Here is an 8,352-nt window from a genome sequence, read left to right on the forward strand (position 1 = left end):
ATTGTAAAAAGCATTGAGCCCTCTACCTAAATTGTGAAATTCATGGCCTCAGGGTCAGGGGTTCTGGTGCTAGGGCGGGGCTATATAGATCATATAGTGAAAGTGCTTTATTTCTTTGAAAATCTTCTTGTCTACTCTTGGGTGTTATTGAAAAAAATTGAATACATAGTTATGATAAGCAAGAGTGACTCTACCAAAATTGTGAAATTCATAGCCCCAGGGTCAGGGGTTCTGGTGCTAGGGTGGGGCTATGTAGATCATATAGTGAAAGTGCATTATTTCTTTGAAAATCTTCTTCTCTACTCCTGGGTATCATTTAAAGAAATTAAATAATAGTTATGATAAGCAAGAGTGACTCTAGCAAAATTGTGAAATTCATAGCCCCAGGGTCAGGGGTTCTGGTGCTAGGGCGGGGCTAAATAGATCATATAGTGAAAGTGCATTATTTCTTTGAAAATCTTCTTCTCTTCTCCTGGGTATTATTTAAACAAATTAAATACATAGTTATGATAAGCAAGGATGCCTCTTCCAAAATTATGAATTTCATGGCCCCTGGATCAGGGATTCTGGTGTTAGGGCGGATCTCTATTTATTATATAGTGAAAATGCATTTATACTTTAAAAATCTTCTTCTCTGCTCCTGGGTATTATTTAAACAAACTAAGTACATTGTAATGATAAGCAAGGATGCCTCTTCCAAAGTTGTGAAATTCATGGCCCAAGGATCAGGGGTTCTGGTGTTAGGGTGGGGCTATATAGATCCTATAGTGAAGGTGAATTATTTCTTTGAAAATCTTCTTCTCTGCCCCTGGGTTTTATTTAAACAAATTAAGTACATTGTTATGATACGCAAGGATGCCTCTTCCAAAATTTTGAATTTCATGGCCCCAGGGTCAAGGGTTCTGGTGAAAAGGGGGGGGGGGCTCTATTGATTATATAGTGAAAAAGCAAAATTTCTGTGAAAATATTCTTTTCTGCTCCTGGTTAAAAAGCAAAGAAGCTAAGTGTATAGTTATAATGAGAAAGAGTGCTTCTTCCAGAGTAGTGAATTGCGTGATCCCTGGGTCTGATGTGCTGGTGTAAGGGTGGGGCTCTTGATGATATAGTGAAAATGCATTATTTCTATTAAATAATCCTGTCTGCTCTTAGTGTTAAGCAGATAAACAAAGTGATTACTTATGATGAGCAAACTTCTGGTCCCAGGTTGAGAGGCTCTAATGTTCCTTGCTGTGGGGGGGGGGGGGGGGCTCTATTGATAATACATGTATAGTGAATCTGTAATAAAAATGCATTATTTCTTTAAAAATCTTCTCTGCACCTGGGCATATCAGAGGCAAAAAGAGTAAAAGTTTTAATAGGGAATAGTATTTTTACCAGATTTTTGAATATCTGGACCATTTGGTCAAGTGTTCTGGTCCTGGCCAGGGATCTATTAATTTGTATTCTACTGAGAGGAGTTATTCCCCTTTGCCATTTTCTTTTGATAATTAATCACTGTAAATAATGTACTTGAAAGGTTAATAGAATAAGAGAATTATGCAAGAATTTTTATTGTATAATACAAAAAAAACTTTCATAGTTTTAATGATCAGGTAGACTTGTACATGTAAGTAATAGATAAATGAAAATGAGACAAAAATAACTTGTCTTATTAAATGTTCATCAAAGACCAAGAGAGGCCAATGTAAGAGATGTCAACAAGGAATTAAAGTGGTACAGAAGCACTGATAGTTTGTTAATAATTATACTGTATGGTGATAGTGATAAATGGGGAACAGATTAGAACCTAATTTATGAACTGTTAATGATTATTATTAATTTTGTTGATCGTGATCACCCTATTTTTCTTGCTTTTGGGCAACAAAGCTTCACTTTTCAGTTCATTTTATACTCTATGGATCGTCTAAATTGTTGTATTATACTCAGGTGACCGTTAAGGCCCTTGGGCCTCTTGTTATTTAAGTGCATAGCTTTTTTTTTTGTTGAAATTGAAAAAAAAATTAGATGCCAAAATGACAACTTGTGCAAATTTTTATCAGTATTTGGGTAGGACTCGGAGAACCCCTTTCCATATCTTGACCCAATCAACTTTGTCAAAAATCAACCCCCACCCACGATTCACCCGTTTTCCTGTCATATTTAGAATAGATAACACAAACTCATGAAAAAATATTGTATGTAATTATAATATAAATTTTACAAATGTACACCTTTTTGGAAAATTTCTAGACTCGTGCGTGGAATTACGTCACACTGCGAGCGCTACTTTTACCGTTATCATTATTGTTTTGCACATGGTGTATGTACATCATTATTACCACTGGGATTATTAATATTTAGTGTGTGTTTTAAATGGATTTATTATTCTATCAAGTTAACAGTACCTATAACAGGCGGTAAGTACATTATGAATTTTTTTTTTTTAAACGATTAGTATAGAACGGGGTTCGTCCTTCTCGGGAATTTTACACTCATATGGAGACGCCACCACTTGCCGGTGGAGGGCTGCAAATTTTAACATATGGTCGACACTTAGGGCCATTGAGCAGTGAGGGATCTTTTTTCGTGCCAACAACTACTGCAACGCGGGACCTCGGTTTATACAGTCTCATCCAAAGAACTGGTCTCCACGTCCCGCAGTGGATTCGAACCCGCAACCTAAGGATCAACTCCTTACTCTACGACTATAGAGCAGACGTTTTAACCACTGCGCCACACGGGCGACTAGAACGGGGTAAAATAATCGGAAATGAAAATGGTTAGGGGCCTATAGTTGGAAAAGGGTCAAAGATCATTGGAATGTCACAATTATACAAATTATACAATGAGGCAAGTCCCTGGGGTCATTCCACTCAATTTTTGAAACCGGAAACAATAAAATAGCTTTCATTAAAGCAAAAGCCCCTAAGTCATCTTTGTATTATAACACACTAAATAGGATATATGGGGTCATGACCCACAGAGGTCATTCCCAACCCCTAAAACTTCAAATGTTCATGTACATTGTATCTTGAAAATGGTTGAAAACTCTCCCCTTAACCATATATAATATTGTCCCTCGAGTCATTATGCATTAAGTGGTAAAAAGGTTATGACCCCTTGAAGTCATCCTCATCCTGAGACTGGAAATGATCTGCGTCAAAAGTGTGTTAGTGATAATCTGCTTGACATTTTATTCAGGACCCCCTAGGGTCAGTCCAACCTCCTAGACTTAGAAAATGAAAATCATTCAGAGACCCGCCATTATACTTTGAGTACATGTACATTTTTTGTATTATTCACAATTTATTTTATACCAAAACAAGTTATAAATAATTCGTATAAATAAATGAGCCTGGGGCTGGGAAGGGGGAAAAGGGGAAGGAGTTATGTCTGCATGGTCTTAAATGTTGAAAACTCCTAAAATTTGTGAATATTAACCTGGCTGTTTCCCACTTGTCATCATTATTTACTGATCTTCTCACAACATACATGTGTCTTTATTAAATCAATAGATCAGGGACTTTTTTGGTCATCTGCCTAGCTCTCCCTTGAATCAGGAATGGTAATATAAATATTTTAAGAATTAAAACAGGTCTTGCACAATCTAAAATTGATTAAGCTCTGTAGTTGAATAAGCTATACTGGTATAGCCATCTTCGCTAGCCAAGGGTTTCTGATACGCTACTCTCCTCATAAGCCCTTGGGTTTATGAGGAGAGTAGCGTATCAGAAACCCTTGGCTAGCGAAGATGTGGTATAGCTTGGTTTTGCTATTCAAAACACTTTGATTTAGCTATTTAATCATACTTTTTTTTAATGTACATTTTTTATCAATAAAGATAAAAGTTGCACTATGTTGGCATGGGTTTAAATTTAAATTTTTCAGCTTTGAGTTTTCTGAAAACAATGCATGAAGGAAAATTGCTTTTCAGAAATTGTGTCCTGAGAATTTGCTATCACAGATATATATATATTTTGCATGGGGCTATATATTACCTGGAGTAATCTCTCCCTCTTTCTCTCTCTCTCCCTCCCTCTCTCTCTCTCTCTCTCTCTCTCTAACATCTACTTGAGTCAAAATTAAAGTGGAATTATAAGACAATTTTTTTAATTGATGACTTTTTAATTTGCTCAAGATCAGTATTTTCAGTATGCAGAAATTATCTTGATCAATTATGCTTGAAAAGTACTCACTGTGAACAATCACCTGACTTGTTTAATACAGGTATACATACCCCTCAGGGTATAATTATCATACAAAGGCCTGTACAAAATTGAAGTCATAATTAAATCATCATTATCTTAGTTAAAATAAGAAGAAACACACTAGAGGTGTGATGAAATATTTAGAAACACAAAGACTTTTATTTCTCATGCAAAATATTCTTTCTTGTGTGAAACATAACAATTGTTCAATTATGAAGAGCCAAACCTTCTTTTAAGGGGAGATAAGATTGAGTGAAAATTAAACTAGATGCTGTCATGAGACAGTAATACCCGCACTAAGGTGTTTGCCTCTAAATGCACACTCCTTCATATTGGGCTTACCAAGGAAAAAGTCCAAATAATTCTATAATTTACACAGTACATGTATTCGTCAAATCGAGCATAAAATGCTCAGGTGACCATGTGACCCATGAACCTCTTATACGCATTTCATATACTTAATTCATTACCAGTCTGAAATAACAGAATTTAATTAATGATGTAAATTAGGTTTTGATAAAAGGGGGGGGGGATATAAATTTTTGGCCCATAATTGGAACTTTTTAAATCTACTTTCTCAACAACAAATAATATTATTTTAGTACAAAGCGTTTTTGATGAATTTATCAAAATGTGCAAACTTTTTTTAGTATTTGATTAGGCAAAAACCTCCTTGAAAAGCCATACCCAATCAATTTTGTCACCCCCCCCCCCCCCCAACACACACACACAATTTGCCTGTTTTTGGAAATAGGCCTAGATGGCAAAGTTATGTTAAAACATCGTTTTTTATGATAATTTAAAATTTGTTCTTGTACTGTACATGTATGTGAACACCTTGAAAATTTCTACATCACATTGGGCTTGCGTCACCCTACCAGTGCTAGTACTAGTTTTACCATTATCATTTTTAGATTGCACATGCCATGTGACATGGTGCAGTGTTACATGTATATCAGTGGAAATTAATTCATTTTGTGTTATAATTGGATTATATTTCATGAAGTTGACAGGACCTATGACAGTCGGTAAGTACAAGTTTAACTATAGATTGGGGTAAAATAAACCGAAATGCAAATAGTTAGGTTAAAGTTTAAAAAGGATCAAAGATCATCGGCAATCTTCTATGCAGAGTTGTCGTTCGTTTCTCTCTCAGACACTGAATGTATGAGCCAATGCAGAGACATATGTCTCTGGCCAATGGTAGAGAGTGGATCATCAGATGCCACAATAGACGAATTTCACATTCTGAAGAGTTATCTCCCGTTGTCGACATTACATTCAGTTATAGGCACAGATCCTGGAATTTTTTCCCAGAATTTCCTGAGGAGCAAAAAAAAAAAAAAAACAAACAAACAAACGAACAAACAAACAAAATAAAAACAATGATGGTGGGGTCCATGTTTTTAAAGGGGGAGGGCATCCAAAGTCATTTTTTATTTGCTTCTGTAAATCAGTATATAGTCCTATTTAAATAACTCTGCAAATTCCAGGGGGGGGGGGGTTCCAATCTCCCTAGCCGCTCCCTGTCCCTGAAATGACAAATGATCATGTGACTCCTAAATAGTAGAAAACTTTTCCATTTGACTATACATAATTTTGTTTCTTGTGTTATTATGTTATGTATATCTAATGGTTTAAGGTTATGAACCCCTGGAGGTCATCCCCACTCTCTTAATGAACTGGAAATGTTCATAATATGACTACATCAAATTAAATAAAAGTGCATCAATGATAAGATTACTTGACATTTCATTCATGAATTTGGGTCAACCCATGTATCCTCCTAGAATTAGGAATGAAAATCATTCAAAGAGATGGACCATTAAACTATCTGTATATATTCAGATTTTTTTTTTATGTCAAACCAAAGTATTAGACTAGTTTGCATACATGAACAAACAGGGGTCTGGGAAGGGGCAAGGGGAAGGAGTTATCTCTTTACGTCTTAATTGTTGAAAACTCCTAAAATGAATGTTAACCTCAAATCCGACTTGTACGACTTCATTATTTTTAAGTGGTGGTGTCTCCGTATGAGTGAAAAATTCCCAAGAGGGACATTTAACAACAAACAAACATTAATGACTTAAAAAACACAATATACATATACATGTTTATTAGTCAACGGATATACTTCTGATCATATCTCTAGTTCTCCCTTGAATCAGAAATGATGATATAAATATTTTAAGAATGATTAAGAGTTGAAAAGGTTGTGCATTTTAAAATTCACTAAGCTCTGTGGTTGAATTAGCTATACCAGTTTAGCTTATTTTGCTACTCAAAGCACCTTGATTAACTATTTTTAATCATACTGTTTTCTGAAATGTGAAGTTTTTTCAACATGGATACAAGTCATACCTTTTCAGCTTCTGAAAACAATGCATGAAAAAAAAAAAAACTGCTTTTCAAATACTGTAACTCTTTCCAAGTACTTGTGATCATCAGTTTTTAGCTCACTTGAGTTTTTCTGGTTTTCTGATCACATTTTGTTTGTCATCCATCTGTCCGCCTGTAAACTTTTCACATTTTTGTTTCTTCACTAGAACCGCTGGGCCAATTTCAAGAACCACTGACACAATAAATTTAACCTTGGTCATAGCTTCTGAATAATAAGAGATAGGGCTTTCATATTTCACATGTACATTACCTACAAGAACTTTCTAAACATACCATGATTTTTGAACCCATGACCTTGACCTTGAAGTTTGACCTACTTTTCAAAAAATTTAACATTATTTTAAATGATCATTTTGAAACGAGAAAAGATAGGGCGTTCATATTATACATGTATATTACCTGTGACAAGATCTTTCTAAATATATCATGACTTTTGACTCTGTGACATTGACCTTGAAGTTTAACCTACTTTTCAAAAATGTTATATTTCCTTATAACTTTTGATTGAGAAGAGATAGGACTTTTATATTTGACATGTACATTACCTGTAACAAGATGTTTTCAAGCATGCTATGATTTTTTTAACCCTTGACCTTGATGTTTTACCTAATTTTCAAAAATTTTAACTTTGGTGATTACTTTTGAATGACATATGATAAGGCCTGCATATTTGAAACAATATGTCATAAATAATGGCATCCCATCCACTAGGACACGGAAAGCAGGGGACCACAATTCTTTGAAATTGCTTGTTAGTCATTTTGATATGGAAACATCCTCATATAGTGTAGATTCAAGTTTTTTATGCCCTGCCATGAATATGGCCGAGGCATATAGTGTTTGTCATGTCCGACTTCAATAAAACGTCATATGCTGATACATACTGATGTAAGCTTTTCAACTGCATCAAAATTTTTGACCTTGACTTTTCCTTTGACCTTGACCTTACTTTTCTTAAATTAGTGTCTAGATCAGTCTTGAATAAACAATTCAAGATATATTTATCGAACTTCATATGCTGATATATACTGCTGAGAGATATCAATTGCATCAACTTTTTTGACCTTGACTTTTCCTTTGACCTTGACCTCACTTTTTTAAATTAGTGTTTATCTATGTTTTAAATAAACCATTTCTGATATTTTTATTGAACTTCTATGCTAATAGTAAATACATACTGATATAAGCTTTTCAACTGCATCAGCATTTTGACCTCAACCTTTCCTTTGACCTTGACCTCTCTTTTCTCAAATAAGTGTTAAGCTCAGTTTTAAATAAATCATTCAAGATATTTTTATCAAACCTAATATGCTGATATGTATTAGTGAGAGCTATTCAACTGCATCAAAAACTTTTCACCTTGCACTTTCCTGTGACCTTGACCTCCCTTCTCTTTAATTTGTATTTTGCTTAGTTTTAAAGAAACAATCTAAGATATTTTTATGTAAGCATTGCACTTATACATAATTTTGTGAGAATTTATCATCTATATCCATTTTTTTTTAGATTTTAGTTTCAATTTTAAAGAAACTGTTCAAGATATTCTCATCAAACTTCATACACTCTTACAAATTTTCATGTTGCATTTTAGTAATATACATTCGGCGGGGCATTTAAGTCCTATGGACATATTTCTAGTTTTCAAATCATGACCGATGAGGATAGGGTCAGGCCACAATAAGGGATCAAAGTTTTATAGAGATTTAAAAGGAAAAAAATCTCCAAAATTCTTCTTTTTAAGAACAACAAAAGCATGATTAATATG

The sequence above is a fragment of the Saccostrea echinata genome, unplaced genomic scaffold, assembly GCF_033153115.1.
Source record: "Saccostrea echinata isolate AGI-Se365-2 ecotype Australia unplaced genomic scaffold, CSIRO_AGI_Sech_v1 ptg000064l, whole genome shotgun sequence".
NCBI lineage: Eukaryota > Metazoa > Mollusca > Bivalvia > Ostreida > Ostreidae > Saccostrea > Saccostrea echinata.